Here is a 19,357-nt window from a genome sequence, read left to right as displayed (position 1 = left end):
CCCGAAGAGACCCTGTCAAAACATGTACTAATAACAGAATCATTACTCACTAAAGTGAAAACTAGAGATTTGGAAAACACCCCTGTTTGTTATTGACTATATTAGCCAAGTGGACTTTCTCCATACATTACCCTGAATATGCATTCTTTGTTTTAGAATAATGTGATAGTTTTCTCAAAATTATCACCACTGAATTGTTCCCTTTCCACATGTTTATGACATTTTTCCTGTAGAGATTCTGCTCCTCCATTCTCTTCAATTTAGGCTGCCCTGAGAGTGCTTTTCAATAACAATAGGCATCAGAAGGGATGTTGCCAAGTTATGAACCTGGATTTTAAGAGGATTGGAATTCCCCCTGGAGTTCTTGAAACACTCAATCTGGGGGAAGCCAGTCATTGTGCAAGATGTCTGATTATTGTGAGTCTGCCATGCTACAAGGAAGGCTAAGTTAGATGCCCAGGGAAAGAGCAGTGCTGCCCTGCTCCAGATGTTGTAGTCATTTCAGCCCAGGGATCAGACATGCAAATAAAAGAGCCATTTGGGCATTTCATCCCTAGCAGATGTTGTCTGAGGAAGAACTGAAGCCCCAGACATATGGCCCTAGGAGAATTGTCACATCAATTTTCAGTCATTCATGCCATCCCAGCTGAGGCTCCACATTTTCAAGCAGAAACAAGATATCCCTGTAGTAGTGTGTCCAAACTCCTGGCCCACAGGATTGTGAGTGAAATACGGTGGTGTTTGTTTTATGTCACTAAATTTTTTTTCAGTTTTATTTTTTATTTATTTTTTTTATTGGTTGTTCGCAACATTACAAAGCTCTTGACATATCATATTCCATACATTAGATTGAAGTGGGTTATGAACCCCCAATTTTACCCCAAATGCAGATTGCAGAATCACGTTGGTTACACATCCACAATTTTACATAATGCCCTATTAGTAATTGTTGTATTCTGCTACCTTTCCTATCCCCTACTATCCCCCCTCCCCTCCCCTCCCATCTTCTCTCTCTACCCCATCTACTGTAATTCATTTCTCTCCTTGTTTATTTTCCCATTCCCCTCACAACCTCTTATATGTAATTTTGTATAGCAATGAGGGTCTCCCTTCATTTCCATGCAATTTCCCTTTTCTCTCCCTTTCCCTCCCATCTCATGTCTCTGTTTAATGTTAATCTTTTCTTCCTGCTCTTCCTCCCTGCTCTGTTCATAGATGCTCTCATTATATCAAAGAAGACATTTGGTATTTGTTTTTTAGGGATTTCACTAAGCATAATCTGCTCTAGTGCCATCCATTTTCCTGCAAATTCTATGATTTTGTCATTTTTATTGCTGCATAGTACTCCATTGTGTATAGATGCCACATTTTTTTTATCCATTCATCTATTGAAGGGCATCTGGGTTGGTTCTACAGTCTAGCTATTGTGAATTGTGCTGCTATGAACATCAATGTGGCAGTATCCCTGTAGCATGCTCTTTTAAGGTCTTCAGGGAATAGTCTGAGAAGGGCAATAGCTGGGTCAAATGGTGGTTCCATTCCCAGCTTTCCCAGGAATCTCCAAACTGCTTTCCAAATTGGCCGCACCAATTTGCAGTCCCACCAGCAATGTACAAGTGTACCCTTTTCTCCACATCCTCGCCAGCACTTGTTGTTGTTTGACTTCATAGTGGCTGCCAATCTTACTGGAGTGAGATGGTATCTTAGGGTGGTTTTGATTTGCATTTCTCTGACTGCTAGAGATGGTGAGCATTTTTTCATGTACTTGTTGATTGATTGTATATCCTCCTCTAAGAAGTGTCTGTTCAGGTCCTTGGCCCATTTGTTGATTGGGTTATTTGTTATCTTATTGTCTAAATTTTTGAGTTCTTTGTATACACTGGATATTAGGGCTCTATCTGAAGTGTGAGGAGTAAAAATTTGTTCCCAGGATGTAGGCTCCCTATTTACCTCTCTTATTGTTTCTCTTGCTGAGAAAAAACTTTTAAGTTTAATTGAGTCCCATTTGTTGATTCTTGTTATTAACTCTTGTGCTATGGGTGTCCTATTAAGGAATTTGGAGCCCAACCCCACAATATGTAGATTGGAGCCAACTTTTTCTTCTATCAGGCGCAGAGTCTCTGATTTGATATCAAGCTCCTTGATCCATTTTGAGTTAACTTTTGTGCATGGCGAGAGAAAGGGATTCAGTTTCATTTTGTTGCATATGGATTTCCAATTTTCCCAGCACCATTTGTTGAAGATGCTATCCTTCCTCCATTGCATGCTTTTAGCCCCTTTATCAAATATAAGATAGTTGTAACTTTGTGGATTAGTCTATGTGTCCTCTATTCTATACCATTGGTCCACCCGCCTGTTTTGGTACCAGTACCATGCTGTTTTTGTCACTATTGCTCTGTAATATAGTTTGAAATCTGGTATCGCTATACCGCCTGATTCACACTTCCTGCTTAGAATTGCTTTTGCTATTCTGGGTCTTTTATTTTTCCATATGAATTTCATGGTTGCTTTATCTATTTCTACAAGAAATGCCGTTGGGATTTTGATTGGCATTGCATTAAACCTACAGAGAACTTTTGGTAATATCACCATTTTGATAATGTTAGTTCTGCCTATCCATGAACAGGGTATATTTTTCCATCTTCTAAGATCTTCTTCTACTTCTCTCTTTAGGGTTCTGTAGTTTTCATTGTATAAATCTTTCACCTCTTTTGTTAGGTTGATTCCCAAGTATTTTATTTTTTTTGAGGATATTGTGAATGGAGTGTTTTTCCTCATTTCCGTTTCAGAAGTTTTGTCGCTGATATACAGAAATGCCTTTGATTTATGCGTGTTGATTTTATATCCTGCCACTTTGCTGAATTCATTTGTTAGTTCTAGTAGTTTCTTTGTAGACCCTTTTGGGTCTTCTAGGTATAGAATCATGTCATCTGCAAATAGTGATAATTTAAGTTCTTCTTTTCCAATTTTTATGCCTTTAATTTCTTTCGTCTAATTGCTCTGGCCAGTGTTTCGAGAACTATATTGAATAGAAGTGGTGATAGAGGGCATCCCTGTCTTTTTCCGGATTTTAGAGGGAATGCCTTTAACTTTTGTCCATTCAGAATGATGCTAGCCTGAGGCTTAGCATAGATAGCTTTTACAATGTCAAGGTAAGTTCCTGTTATCCCTAGTTTTTCTAATGTTTTGAACATAAGGGGATGCTGCACTTTGTCGAATGCTTTCTCTGCATCTATCGAGATGATCATATGGTTCTTATCTTTAAGTCTATTGATGTGGTGAATAACATTTATTGATTTCCATATGTTGAACCATCCTTGCATCCCAGGGATGAATCCTACTTGATCATGGTGCACAATGTTTTTGATGTGTTTTTGTATTCGATTCGCCAGAATTTTATTGAGGATTTTTGCATCTAGGTTCATTAGAGATATTGGTCTGTAGCTTTCTTTCTTTGAGGTGTCTTTGTCTGGTTTCGGAATCAGGGTGATGTTGGCCTCATAGAATGAATTTGGAAGAGCTCCCTCTTTTTCTATTTCCTGAAATAACTTGAAAAGTATTGGTATTAATTCTTCTTTAAAGGTTTTGTAAAACTCCGCTGTATACCCATCCGGTCCTGGGCTTTTCTTGGTTGGTAGTCTTTTGATGGCTTCTTCAATTTCATCCATTGATATTGGTCTGTTCAGATTGTGTGTATCCTCCTGACTCAGTCTGGGCAAATCATATGACTTAAGAAATTTATCGATGTCTTCACTATCTTCTATTTTATTGGAATATAGGTTTTCAAAATAATTTCTAATTGTCTTCTGTATTTCTGTAGCATCTGTTGTGATATTGCCTTTTTCATCCCGTATGTTAGTAATTTGAGTTCTCTCTCTTCTTCTCTTCGTTAGCATGGCTAAAGGTCTGTCTATCTTATTTATTTTTTCCAAGAACCAACTTTTAGTTTTGTTAATTTTTTCAATAATTTCTTTTGTTTCAATTTCATTGATTTTTGCTCTGATTTTAATTATTTCTTGCCTTCTGCTACATTTGCTGTTGTTTTGCTCTTCCTTTTCTAGGGCTTTGAGATGAAGTGTGAGCTCATTTATTTGTTGGTTTTTTCTTTTTTTGAGGAATGACCACCAGGCGATGAATTTTCCTCTTAAAACTGCTTTCATTGTGTCCCATAGATTCTGATATGTTGTGTCTGTATTTTCATTTATCTCTAAGAATTTTTTGATTTCCTCCTTTATGTCTTCTGTAACCCATTGATCATTCAGTAACATATTTTTCATTTTCCATGTGATGTAGGATTTTTCCTTCCTTCTTTTATCATTGATTTCCAGTTTCATTCCATTATAATCAGATAAAATGCATGGTATTATCTCCACCCCTTTATATTTACTGAGGGTTGCCCTATGGCATAATATATGGTCTATTTTTGAGAAGGATCCATGTGCTGCTGAGAAAAAAGTATATCCATTTGATGATGGTTGATATATTCTATATATGTCAGTTAAGTCTAGGTTATTGATTGTGATATTGAGTTCTATAGTTTCTTTATTCAACTTTTGTTTGGAGGATCTGTCCAATGGTGAGAGAGGTGTGTTGAAGTCACCCATAATTATTGTGTTGTGGTCTATTTGATTCTTGAACTTGAGGAGAATTTGTTTTATGAATGTCGCAGCACCATTATTTGGTGCATAAATATTGATAATTGTTATGTCTTGTTGGTGAATGGTTCCTTTTAACAGTATATAATGACCTTCTTTATCCCTTTTGATTAACTTAGTCTTGAAGTCGATTTTATTCGATATGAGGATGGCCACCCCTGCTTGCTTATGAGTACCGTGTGCGTGGTGTATTTTTTCCCATCCTTTCACCTTCAGCCTGTGTATGTCTTTTCCAATCAAATGTGTCTCCTGGAGGCAGCATATTGTTGGATTTGTTTTTTTAATCCATGATGCCAGCCTATGTCGCTTTATTGGAGAGTTTAAGCCATTAACATTCAGAGTTACTATTGATATATGGTTTGTACTTCCATCCATGTTTGATTATTTATCCTTTTTAAAAAAAATTTAGTTTGTTTCTCTATGATTATCTTTTCCCTCACCCTCTGTCTTTACTGAGGCACTTCCCACTGATGGTTTTGGTTATTGTTTTTCATTTCTTCCTCGTGTAGTGTTTTGCTCAAAATGCTTTGCAATGCTGGTTTTCTGGCTGCAAATTCTTTTAACTTTTGTTTAACATGAAAGATTTTTATTTCGTTGTCATACCTGAAGCTTAATTTTGCTGGATACAGAATTCTTGGTTGGCATCCATTGTCTTTCAGTGTTTGAAATACATTGTTCCATGACCTTCTTGCTTTCAGTGTCTGGATGAAAAATCCGTTGTTAACCTTATTGGTTTACCCCTGAATGTAATCTGTCTCCTTTCTCTTGTAGCTTTTAATATTTTCTCTTTGTTCTGTATATTGGCTATCTTCATAACAATGTGTCTTGGCGTTGGTCTACTGTGATTTTGTGTGCTCGGTGTCCTGTATGCATCTTCAATTTGTATATCTGTTTCCTTTTTTATTTCTGGAAAGTTTTCTGTAATTATTTCATTCAGCAGGTTACTCATTCCCTTGGTTTGAATCTCTGTACCTTCTTCTATCCCGATGACTCGTAAGTGTGGTTTTTTTGTTATCCCATAACTCTTGGATGTTTTTCTCGTGATTTTTTACCAGCCTTTCTGAGTTGGCTAGACTCTTTTCAAGATGATATATTTTGTCTTCATTATCTGACGTTCTGGCTTCTACTTGCTCCACTCTGTTAGTGATACTCTCAGTTGAGTTTTTAATTTGGTTTATCATTTCCTTCATTTCTAGAATTATTGTTTGATTATTTTTTTATAATCTCTATCTCCTGATAAAGATGTTTAACTTCTTCTTTTATCTGTTTATGTAATTCATTCTCAATGTGTTCTTTCACTGCTTGAATTTGCTGTCTTGTATCCTCTTTAAGGTTCCATTCCATCTGTCTAAGGTGTTCCTTGAGTTCTTTATATGACCATTTTTCTGATGACTCTAGGTCCTCCTGAATATTTAGGCTGTCCTGCATTGTTTGTACTCCTTTTCTTCCTTGCTTTTTGAAGCTGCTCATGTTACTTCTTGTTCTGTTTGACTGCTGAGTTACTGTTTACTCCTATAAATTTATTTGATGCTTGGGAGGAAAGGTATTAGAAGGGAAGGGAAGAAGTCACTAAAGAGAATGAGAGTAAGCAGGTAGAATTCAAGGAAGGGGGGATAAGAGAAATGAAAAGACAAAAGAAGAAAAAAATAGGAAATAAAAAAAGAAAAAAATTAAAAAAATAATTAAAAAATTTAAAATTAAAATTAGAAGAAAAAAAATTAAAAAAAAATTTTGTAAAAAAAAATTAAAAAAACAAGAAAGAAAAATGAAAATGAAAGAAAAACCCAAATCAAAAAAAAAAAAAAGAGAAAAGAAAAAAAGAAAAAAAAATCCCTAATAAATGCAGTCTTAGAGTTTGATTAACTTCTCTTCCAGTAGGTGGCGCTGTGCCCACCAGGTCAAGTTTCTCCTGTCAATACGCGGGAACCAGTCACTGTGCAGCAGCTCCTCCCAGACTGGGTGAGTCTCCAATCCTGAGTGCCTAGGGCCTCCTCTTGTGTCTAGTCACTTCCCACTTTTCCTCTAGCCAGGCCCCTCTCACGGGTGCCGCTCACCACAATACTGGCTACATGCCAGTTCTGCTGCTCCCGGGAGCCCTGTTTTCATGAACGTATGTCACTAAATTTTGATGTGGTATGTTACACCAAAATAAAGAGAAAATACTTGTCTCTCTTTTTCTGCATCAACTAACACCAACTCTCTCATTCTTGAAAATCCAATTCCTCAATGATGTTTTCCTTGGCCTTCTTGAAGTAGCCCAAGGGACCCATTTCTACTTCCTGCTGATCTTCTAACATTGCACCCTGGCCTCTTCTCATCTAGAAAACCAGCATGAGCCAAAAACCTGCCTTTTTACCTTGAAGGTGGGTTCCAACAACTACAGAAACATCTTGGCTCTCAAAACAAGTGGTGTGGGAAAGCCAGACCTCCATGACTATACTGATTGGACCCATATAACTGGACCCACAGGTGGCTGTTGTCTTATTTCTAAGGCTACTTGTGAGATCATCCAGTCAATGAAAGAACCATAATCTGTTGTTTTATCTGCCTTCCTTTACTAGTTTTCTTATTTTTTTTCCCACTGGCAAAGCCAGATAACAGCCCATATGAGATTTTTACCTGTATTTTTTTGTGCTCTGAAGACCATCTGATGACATCTCTTCCTGTTCACATGTTTGGAAGAGTGATTATATTACATCCTAGACCAGCCAATGATTGACTTACTGAGGCTATTTTGAGTAGTAACTCCAATTTTTGCAAGAACCATAAAAAGGGATTTGTAAAATTCCCTTCATTGTTGGCATACTTGGGGTTGGTGGTGGGAGTGGGAGGCAGGCTAAATCAAGGTAGCATCTTATTGGCAAAGTATCATGCCTGGATTATTTTTTCTGCTTCCACCCAGTTTTGGATGTTCACAACAGGATAACTGTGTGTGTGTTATAAACTATATCAAGATTCCTAAGTATTCCGTTTGATTTTATTTGAGTATATAGAATTTCTATCCAGAGCCTTACTTTATCTTTCCATCCATCAAAAAGGATTTGGGGTATCTATTCTGTTCCTTACATTTGCTGCCTATTAGGATATGGTAGTAACAAACCATAAATGATATTCCCCTCTGGGAGCTTGCCATATAATAGAAGATTCAGATCTTAAACAAATGCATTTAGAAACTTAGGTCAGTGCTTAGCTAAAAATGAAGGAACACAATCCTGTTATAGCATCTAAAAAAGAAACCAATCTTATTATGGGAGAAGAGGGTCAGGTCAGGAAAGGAATAAATGCACAAACTGAGATCTAAAGTGTCAAATAGAGGAAAAGTATGGATATAGCCAGTCAGTGCTCTAGGTGAAGATTTGGAAAACATTTATGAAAAGGACCAGGTAAACATTTTAGATCTCTGTGACAATGCTCAATTCTACCACTGTAGCACAACAGTAGCCATAGAAATATGTAAACAAATAAGTGTGGCTGTGTTCCAATTAAACTCTACATCAACAAACACAGCGGGCTGGGTTTGACCTATAGGCTGTAGTTGCTCACTCCTTCTCTAGGTAGAGCAATGGCATGGACAAAAGTCATGTGATAGGACTTTGGAAAGGTTAATATCTGAGAGAAGGAGAGAGTGTGGCTGGATCACAGAGAATGGTTCAGGGAGACGTGAGAGCCTGGGAGCTGTGAACAGCTCTGTATGTAAAGTAAGAACAGACACTTTGGCCTTTAGCTTAAGTTTTACCTTGAAAAGTACTCCCCACCTCTTATTAAAAATGTGCAAGGGTATGACAGAGATGGATATGAGGATTGTTTGGGGGCTAGGGATCTTATTGAGGTTAGAGAAGATGAGTACTTTGAAGGATGAGGTAGTTGGAAGTGCATGGTTTCTAGATATTGAAGATAGCAAACAACTAAAACTCAGTGTTGAGCTGGATACGGGAGGTGAGACAGAGGAACTTGTCAAGATTAATCTGTGCTGTATGCCTGCAGAATGTATCCTTGCTATTAAGGGAAAATGAAAAATGAAATTTTATTTCATTTCCAGCTTTCATGTAATTAGAAAGTCAACTCAGATTGTTGGAAAGGTGAAAAGCAAATCCTCTTAACAGAGATGGGTCATATGGTTAATGGGCCAGGACAGCCTCTCCTCACTAGACACCATTTTCTTGGCAGCTTATGCACATACGTGAACTGGAAATACCAAGCCTACCACTGCTTCCTGTCCTGAGTTCCCTAACACAAGGGCTTTGTGAGAGTAGAACTGCCATTTCTTGCTTATGCCACCCAGTTACCATTTTGGTTGGTGGAGTCTCCTGTTCACCTGACACATGTCTTCTCTGGAGGCCAGTCTGGGTGTGAGATGTATTTGATGTTTGGTGGTAGGGGCCATTCTCTCAACCTCGTGGACAGCATCCCAGTGAGAGTTGTCTGGTAATAAACACTATGACATCCTCTTCACAAATATGTAGGAGACCAAAGAGTGGAGATGGTAATGCAGTAAACAGGGTGCTGCCTGCCTCACCCTTTGCTTCCATTTCCTCAAATGTTACTTTTTAATCTTGGTGAGAGTCAACCTGATGGCTCTGTCATTGACTTTCTTTTATAAAAATTTTTTATTCATTTTAATTAGTTATACATGACAGTAGAATGCATTTACTTTGGTATGTCATACATAGATGGGATATAATTTCTCATTTTTTTTCTGATTGTACAAGTTGCAGAATCATATTGGTCATGTAGCCACACTTATAAATACAGTAATAATGTCTGTTTCATTCTACTATGTTTTCTATCCCCACATCCCCTCTCCTCCCCTCCCATCACTTCCCTCTACCTAATCTAAGGTAATGGTATTTCTTTCATTGACTTTCTAAGGCATATAGATCTGCTCCCAACCACTAATATGTAAGCCAAATTGTAAGTGTTGTCAGAATATTCTCCTGGGAATGCGGAGATCCTATTACAACCCAAGATGGTTAGACAAACATAGAACAACCTGACCTAATCCATTAGCTCCTTCACTGAATTCCACCCCAGGATCAAGGTGGATTTCCAGAAGGTTCTCACACTTGTGCATCACATTTACACAGCCCTTTGCCTAGTCCCCTGTTTTAACATTATGCCCTCAGCTGTAATCAACTGCTTTTTTTTTTTTTGAGGGACTCTTACATGCAAATCTTGGTTGGAAGTTCTTGTTTATTCATTGACTTATGCAGTGGCTATGGGCAATGTGTGGGCTTTAGTGTCCCTATTAATGGCAACATCTTCAATCACTTTGTGTACAAGATGCCAAATGTTTACCTCCCCAGACTAGACTCCTCTGCTGAGCCCCAGTCCACAGATCCACTGCCTACCTGACATCTTTTCAATGACTCAGTAGTACCTCAGTGTGAGCTGCTGAGTTTTAAACTCCCCTCTTCTGCTTCAAATCTGGCCTCTTTGTTTCATCACCACTCATCTAGAGTATAAGCAGAAAAGATTCAGTCCAGGATTGAGGCCTAAGGTGCTTCAATAGTTAGAGGCTGGGAATAAAAGAGAAACCAATCAAGAAGAAGAAATGTTTGGGGAAGAAAGCGAGAAACAATGTCAAGCAAAGAAAGTGTTCTAAGGAGGACGAACTACTGATAGGTCAACCATAGAATCCCTGGTTCCAACCCAGACTTGGTTTCTTCATAGACCTTGAGAAAATTACGTAAATTCTCCAAGCCTCAGTTTCCTTGTGTCACGCAGTTGTTGAGAATATTAAGTGAAATGAGGTATGTAAAGTGCTTCGTCCAGTAATTACTGACAAAACGGTAGCTAGTAGAATAATCTGTGTTTTTAAGTTATCAAGGCTATAGCTTTGAGCTGAGAGGAGAAAAATGGTCTGTAGGCTTGGTTTATTCTGCTACCTAGCAACTACTTATTTACATTTGCCGCATCTCTTCCTCATCCTTGATTACTTTAACAAGCACTTCCTAAGTGCCCTGTTATAATTCAGGACCACCTGTGAGGTGTAGAAAATAATTCTATTTTCTTCTCAAGATGCAGTGGCCTAGCACAAATTGTCAAAAGCAACTTCAGCTTTGTCTCTTTACTGAGTCCTTTTCAAAGGGTATTGAGAGGGAATGGCTGAGCCAGCATACAATGAAAGTGAAGGTCTGTATCTGATAAAATGTTCTCTCTACAATGCAAAAATGAATCTGTTATGATTCAAAGAACGAGGCCAGGTTCCAACAAAACATAAGAACACCTAGAACTGGCTTCACTCTAAATTTCAGGTAGGTTAATCTTTTTTTTGGAAAATGACTTCGAGTTGGCCACAGATGTGAGGCAGTTTCCAGCTCTGAACCCACTTGCTAGCACCCACTCTGTTCCTTACACTTCCCAGGCTCTGAACCCACTTGCTAGCACCCACTCTGTTCCTTACACTTCCAAGGTGCTGTCCCTTTTACCTGGGACAAGCCTTCCCTTGCACTCCCTTTAAATCAAAACCCATCTCCCTACATAGTATTCTCTAACTCACTTAGGCAGAATTAATCACTTGCTGAGCCTCTGATCAGTGTTCCCGGAACGCTATACGCGCCTTTTCTCCATCACTTATCACATTGATTGAAACTAATCCACTTACAGGTCTCCTCCTGGAGGAGAGTCATATCCTTGAAGGCAGAGACCGCGTCTTATTTATCCTTACAATTCCTACAATACTTCCCATACGGTCGACATTCAATGAATATTTAAAGGAACACCTCGGCTATTCCCATAACGAGGAGATGAAAAGTATAATTCAATTTGAGAACGTTATATTTGTGCAGAAATCCAGATTGGGGGATCCACAGAAATTACTACATGACAAACTGCTATTGACTATACAGTATGTACAGTATTTCATTCCTTTGAAGGAGATCATGAAACAAAGACTAGAATGGCCATAACTCCAAATCTAACCCTGATTTCATTAATGACATGAGGAGTGAGTGATCTTGAGAAAACTCTCTGGGACTCAGGTCTTCATTTTTAAGGTGAGGAGGTTGGATCAGGTGACATTTGGTTTTTAATCTTGACTATATCATAATTATTATCCCTTTTTGAGTCAAATATGCTTCACTGAAACATGTCTTAATTTAACTCCTTAGCATTTGTACTAGACAATTTGCCTCCTTTCTCAAGGGTTACCTAAATTTATATTTTGCACTTCCAAGGTGTGAAACATTCCATTCCATTTTGGATTGCTATGAGTTTAATAAGTGCATCCTTTAATCTGTCAGTCAAGTGGATGATAGCAAAATATTCAATAATTCCTGTACAATATTCAATAAAGCAGAAGGTGGCAAAATTGTAACATTCAATTCTCCTAGATTCAATTTAATCCTGGAAAATATAATTGCTCCTACAAACAGAACTTTTGCTTTATTTTTCATTCCTCGGCATGATGCTCTACTGAGCTCTTGGTTTCACTTGGTGACTCATTGCATTTCCTTGTAAATTTCCACTCTTTTTATTCTGGCTCTCAGATTGTTCACTGTTCAGGCAAAAGGAGAGAAAAATCTCTGAGGTGGCTTGAGAGGGAACTCTGGTGGCCTCATACCGATTGATGGGCATTAGTAGCCTTCAGGACCAGAATCCTGGTTGTCCTTTGGAGTATCCTCCCTGGGAAGGGGGCGGTTAGAGCCCTCTCCTCAGAGTGTCTGCAACTCGCTGTTATCAGAGACAGCTTAGCCCAGAAAAAAGGGGTTTGGAGTCAGACAGTCTTGGTTTTCTTTTGAGCCAGTGATTTTAAATTTGAACATGCATTTGAAATCACCTGTAAGATTTATTAAAACTCTGATGCTCTCTTCCCAGAGGTTTGGGTCCTATAGTTCTGAGGTGGGGCCTGAAAATTTGCTTCCAACTAGTCTCCAAGTGATTCTAGTACTATTCATTTGAAGACTTTGCTTTGAGGATGATTGTTTTAAGCAAATAACTCAATATCTGTGGAGTAAAGTTTCTATATTTATGAGACAATAACATCTACCTTTCAGAAGGCAGGATGGGGCTTAGCTGGGTTTAGACTCAGGTTTGAGGTCCAGCTCTGCTATTTAAAGCTAAGAAACCTTAGACAAGTTCCTTACTATTTTTAAGCCTCAGTTTCCTCACCTTTAAATTATCAGAGATAATCACAACACTTATTTAATCTTCCCAAAATACCAATGTGATAAAGATGCGTATAAAACATTCAGTATGGAAATGGGCATATCATTAATGCTTGATTGATGATTAACAAGTATCATAAATATGAATAGTTATTATTACACTTTGAAACTGTAAACTGGGAGGATTAAATGAGGCCATTGCCTGACATGATTGGAAATAAATAAAATGGTAGGCTTGGATCTAACAAGAAGAAACAGCATAGATGAAATGTTACTTGGATCCCCAAATCATCTTCACTGGAACTGAACAAGGCAGTCCTAACTGGGATTTTGAGCAGATTGAAAACCAGAAATGTTTTCTGAGAAAGGCTGATGGCTGATATGGGAGCTATTTAGCCTCAAGAAAGGACCTGTGCATACAGGTGGCCTCAGTTATGCAGTTAAATAGCTGGGGTCAGGGTGGGTCTTGCAGGAAGAGAAAGGCTGATTCCATTACTCTATGTGACACCAGAGGGCAGACAAAGGCCAGCACATGGTTGCTGACTGATACATGCTTGAATGCAAAAACAATCAAATGCATTAAAGTTAACTTGGAACAGAATTCAGCTCAATGGGAGACAGGACTCACTGTGAGAAGAGTTGGGACCAGATGTAAGCTTGGGAGATCTTAATGTGAATTCCAACTCTATTATTCATTCATTCATTCATTCATTCACTCACTCATATATTAAAACAAATGGGCAATTAGTATTTGATGGACCAGAGACCTGAGAAATGGTCAGAGTATGGAGAGAAATGGTCAGAAACCATGGAGAGCCCAAGAGATTGTGCTTAGGATTTTAGCCTTAACCTTGGGGGTAGCAATGATGTCATCTATAACATCAGGATAATAATCCCTACCTGGCTGCTCTGGTTTGAGTAGCAGAGATAATATGTGAAAAGTGTGTAGGAAAATGATAACCAAGGGAAGATCCCCCTAAAACAGAGTAATCATCAACATCACACATCATAGTCAACAGTATTCCAGAAGATTAAGACATTTCTCTAGTGCCCTCACTGGAAGTGAAGCAGATAGAGAAACCACCCAGGAAGTTTACCACAACCCCAGCAACCCTCACTTCATCTTTAAATTCCTGGTCTGTCTTTCCTATGTGAATTGCTTTGGTTACATAACATGATCCTAAAATATTCCTGCTGGATTTTGCTTGGTGCTTCCTTCTCTCTTCCTCATCTCTGCTGAACTGTCCCATGAGGGTAATGAGCTGGACATTCCCTGACCTGCCTCCAAAATAAACCCTTTCATGAAATCTGTATAGTGAAGGACATCCAGGGGCCTTGGTTTTCAGGGCCCACTCCCTCTTTGGCAGCAAATATCTCCTAAGGCTACTGCATGCTCACCAGGAGGTGTAATTTGGTCACAAAGTCAGGGGAAATATCCTGTGGCTTTTTGTGCAGATGGCTACTGCACAAATAATACAACAAAGATGCTCTTTGTGGGACCCTACATCTCCCCTGCCCAGCTGTGAGATCTCTGTTGGCAGGGACCATTTGTTCATCTTTCTGTAACTCCCAAGGGATTGGTCCAGGTTAGGAAGGCCTGAGGATGGTACCACCACTTTCCTAAGAGCTCCTGGTCAAACAGTTCCCACAGAAGCTGTCCGGGAGAGTATCCACTGGGCAGGTGCCTCCTGCAGTAGGAGCTTGGGTGAAGAGAGGACCTAGGAAGAAGCGCTGTCCTCCAGCCAGGGGGGCTATTTCACTTTGACATCTCTTCTCCTTCACCCAATTTCATGGTGGAATGATTGCTGAAGTTTGGAGAAAAGACAGAGATGTTCGGTTTTGAGAGGAGAGCGTCTGTCTTGGGGTCCAGGCCTCTTTATACAGCTACAGGAGGCTCTCTGAATATCTGAGAGCATTAGTTAACTGTCTAATGGGTTTGGTAGGAATCATATAGACTGTGGGGGATACACTGAGATGCCTATTTGAGGTGGTTATCTCAGAGCCCAGCACCTTTTTGATATTCTAGCTCGTTGGGGGTGCCCAGTTCCAGGGCTCCATGCAGAATAAAGCTGTGGAGGCAGCTGACCCATGGGGAGGGCACTGGACTTATCCTTTCTCATGACCCTCAGACTTCCCTCAGTGACACTGGTGAGTGCTTGGTAACTGTTCATGGCACAGAACCAGGAACTCCAGATCTGGGGTCAGATAACCCTATTCAGTTTATAACATCATCTCTGCTTTATAACGTCATCTCTGCTATTTCTGTCCTGTGTGATTTGGGGCTTATTTATTTGGGTTCCCTGAAATCCAGTTTCCTCATTTTCAGAATGGGAATAATGTCTAACTTATAGGGTCACTAGAAAGTTGAAGAATAGAATTTATATAAAGCAGAAGATTTGGCACATAGTGGTATCCAATATAATTTATCCTCCTCCTAGAGTTTTTGGTACAAAAAGCTCAGAGCCAAATTGGAATTTAAAAGTTACCAGCTTGCATATTGAGATTCAATTAGAATATAATTACATTTTAATGTATCCTTGTCTTGATCTTATTGTTTTCATTTATATTTTCCTGATCCTCATTATTCAATTCCCCTCTATTGTTTTATTCAGGTCCCCCTTTTGGATATTTCCTCCAGTTCTTTGCAGAACTAGCTGGAGAGCCTCTGATGTCAGGGAAAATGGATCTTCATCATGACTTGTCAAATACCTGTGTGATACGGACTGGGGAGTCCCTCTGAACCTCAGTTTCCTCATCTGCAGAATGGGGGTAAAAATCACCCTACAAGCCATTTTATAACACAGGCATAAGGATCTGTTGCTTATGTGTCTTGCAGAAGGATGTAAACTATGATGAACTTGTAAACAGAAAAATCTGTTTTCTGTGAGACAATGCTAAAACTTATTTATCTCTGAAACTACTCTCCTCAAACTGCCCCAGGACTCACAGCCTTTGGCAGCCAGGTATAAAGCACTGAGAAAATGGTCATTGAATCCCACCTCTAAGACCTCCTCCCCCATTCATGCCTGCTTCCTGCCTCAGCAGGGTGTTTGAGGGCTCCACATCTGGGATGTGTGGAGATGGCTTGCCTTTGCACATCCGATGGTGAAAGATTCAATAAAGTGGAAGCATAAAAATAAAGACCGTTAACTAATGGTACCCAGCAAACAAGGGAGTTGGTCACACGCAGTCTGAGAAGGGCAGACAGCTAAGGTGTTAGAGGATTCAACAGGGATTTGTTCTGAAGCAGTTTTGTTTGGACTGAAAATGAATAAGGAGAAGATGACATGTGAATACAAGAGATAAAGAAGAAGACTTAAGCCCAGATAAATAAGGAGAGCACCCAGAGAAAGACCCAGAAACTGATTCCAGGGAACAGAAGATCAGAGGGAGAAAAAAAAAAGTACACAGGGCTGTAGGATCAAATGAGATTACTTAATAAAAGCTAGCATTTCTTTAACTCGAAAACAATGCACATTGTTTGTCCTTGAAATGTGACATACACTCCTTTTTAAAGAATGCCAAAGCTCTCCACAGCAACAGCTCCTACCAGACAAAGCCTCTGTCACCCTTGAGGCCCAGAGGTTATTGTCCCTATACAATATTGGGATCCTTGATTGAATACATGTCACCCAACTTAGCAGTCACTTGGAATAGAAAACCCCAGAAAATGAACCTGTGCAGGAAAAGGCAGAATTTGAATTAGGCAAGGGCCTACCTGTCCAATAATGAACTAATTGCTCAAAGCACGTTCTTTTATATTTTTTTCCGATGCAGCAACCCTGCCTGGGCCCTACCCCTCAGTGCTGCGCAACATTTGCACATAATCTCAAGGCCTCTTAAAGATGCTGAGGCAGAAGCCAGACAGTCACTTCCCTAATGTCACAAAAATAGATTCAATTTTACATACATCAGGGTGATTTCAGAAGCAATTTCTACATCTCCAGTGTAAGCATTACTTACTTTTTTTTCCCTCCCTCAAATCTCATCCCAGTGGTTCCACAGGGCATTTAAAAAGCTACCTGATGCACTTGAGGGCATTGAAAAAAATCCTCAGTGTGGGTTTATAGCTGCAGTTGAAGATACCAAATACATACAGAGGGTTCTAACATATTCAGTGATTCAAATACATGCAATTTTTCATTTCATATTAATCGAGTATATAAAAAACAAAATTAATGTTTTTGCTTTTTAAAAAGTAATATTATTAAAATGAAAGAACATATATAAACATAATATGGTTGTGTATACATGTCTGTGTGTTTGTACACAGATGTATATGTGTGTGCGTTTTAAACATAAAATGTGCACATATAGATATCTTATCATTTGGAAAGATTGTCCCTGGCCTTTAAGCTCTCTAATTAGGTCCCACTGGATATTTTCTTCTTCCTTTCTGATTAGCTAATTTATCTTCATCTTGGGTGTTTTCATTTTAAGGGTCTAAGTTTTGGTGCATGGTGAAAACAGTGGTGATATTTCCCTTTGAAACCCAAGAAATTACAGTCTCCCAGGTTGTTTTCATTTAAGATCAGAAAGCTTGAGACCAAATGCCTATAATTTTAGAGCCAAAATGATCGACATACATCTCTGACCATAATCTCTGTCATTCAAAGTCCTCCCATGGCAATTCCACAAAATGAAAAGAGTGTGTGCAGAGGCTGGTTGTATAGGAAAGGTTTAGCATAAATAGGTAATAGTTGGTCAGTGTTTTTAATCAGCTATTCTTGCAAACAAACTTCTTGACCCTTGGGCCAGAAGCAGGAGAGCTAGAGCCGGTCCAGTACAGTGGAGCCTCAGTGAGCTCGGGATGGGCCTTTTTTCAAAACCCAACCTCATTTATTTGATGGCCCCTTCTCTGCCCTTCCTGGTCTACATCAAAATCCCCTTTCCCAGGCCCTAGGAAATGTGTGGTTCACCTGGACTAAAGGTAGAAAAAGGACTGGTTGCTTGGTTAAGCAGACCACAGATTTTCTCTGACCTCCAAGGAAAGCAAAAGTTAAATATTTGCTCATAAAATAATCAGTAGACTCTTAGGCTTTGTCTTTAAAAGCCATTACCCATCTTTAAGACGTGCTCAAACTTAGCATCGTCAATAACGAGCAAAGTGATATTTCGTGTCTATTGGTATGATCCAAAGGGAAGTATACAGCATCGCATATGTAGTATTTTTACCCAAATGTTTAACCTGAATGTTACCATGATGGAAAAATCAGACAAATCTGGATTGGAGACCATTTTATGAGAAAACTGCCCCCAGGCTTTGAAAAAAAAATATCAGTGTCCTGGAGAAAAAAAAAGTTTGGAAGTCTATTCTATAGGCAAAGGAGACAAAGAGACAAGAAAACCAAACACAGTGTGAGCACCTTGGATTGGAGCCTGAATTACAATGAACAACAATAAAGAACATTTGGGGACATTGAGAGAATTTGACTCTGGATAGGTATATTGGATATCATTGAATCAAGTTTCCCTTGTTGGTTAAGATACTGTTATCGTGGTTGTGTTGAAGAGTGCCCCAGTTCTTAGGAAACTTGTTGATCTCTCTACAGGTGAAGTGTTATATCTGAAGTGAACTTCTAAATTGTTCAGATAATTGGAGAGAGAGAGAGAGAGAGAACAAAAGTGCAAATGCTGAAAAATGAACCATTTGAAGGGCTTTACAAAATCTATAGCCTTCAGTCCCTGCCCTGGCATTCCCAAGGAGAATTTGATTCAGTGGATGAGGGTGGAGACCATGTACATGTATTTTGGAAATCTCCCCAGGTGGATTCTGTGCTGCCCTTGAGCTTAGGAATCATGGGTCAGACCTGGGTCCATCCAGGACAAGCTGTGTGGCTGTGGGCAGTTGAACCAAACACATTTGGCTTTAGATGCCTTACCTATAAAACAGGTACAATAATAACACAAATCTTACAAGACTGTGGTGAGAATGAAATGAGAGAGAGTGGCTGCAAGTGTAGAAGGTGGCAAATAAATATTTGTTTTCTTTCTTCCTTCATCTTCTCATAGATCTACATCATCCCAAATGGACCATACCTAAGGTGATTTTTGCAAGTTGGGATTTCTTCCACCTGCAATTTATATAATATATGGAGGAATTTTGTCCCTGATAAATATCCTTTTAGATTTCCTGCATTCCCCTATTTGGAGCAGAGATTGGGGTAACTAGCGTATTAGGTCTAGAAAAGAATAAGCTTACAGCATGGTTGGAAGATAAGAGCGAATGCCACCGTCTGATCACCACACCAGCCTCTTAGGTTAAGAGTCCTGGAGCTCTCCTTTGGATAGGGCTGACCATGAAGTCTTAACCACCTAGATTAGCTTGGGGTCCTTTGTTAGCTTTGCATGAGGACTCAATCTTGACAAGATGTCACATGTCTGTTGGCCAAGACTTGGAAGTGGTCATGGCTTGAGAGGTCTGTCTTCCAGTCTGGACTTGATATCAGCCAAGGGACTTTGGAGAGACAGTTTCTGAGCCTCCCTTTCCTGGGCATCCAGAACAAGGACAGTAATAGTTCATGACTCACTTACCTTACACCATATGTGTGAAACAATTTGAAAATTTAAAAATTCAGTTCATAGTGGCATATTTTT

At 39.2% G+C, this 19,357-nt stretch overlaps 1 protein-coding gene across 9 annotated transcripts in view; it reads right to left on the bottom strand.

The window, feature by feature from the left end:
- PTPRT (protein tyrosine phosphatase receptor type T) overlaps positions 1 to 19,357 on the bottom strand; it is a gene marked incomplete at both ends in the record, with an annotated part of 1,075,443 nt that overhangs the window by 116,725 nt on the left and 939,361 nt on the right. The window lies entirely within an intron of this gene.

This window comes from Spermophilus citellus, assembly GCF_964194105.1.
Source record: "Spermophilus citellus genome assembly, chromosome: 4".
Lineage (NCBI taxonomy): Eukaryota > Metazoa > Chordata > Mammalia > Rodentia > Sciuridae > Spermophilus > Spermophilus citellus.
This window is presented reverse-complemented; position numbering and strand designations above follow the sequence as displayed.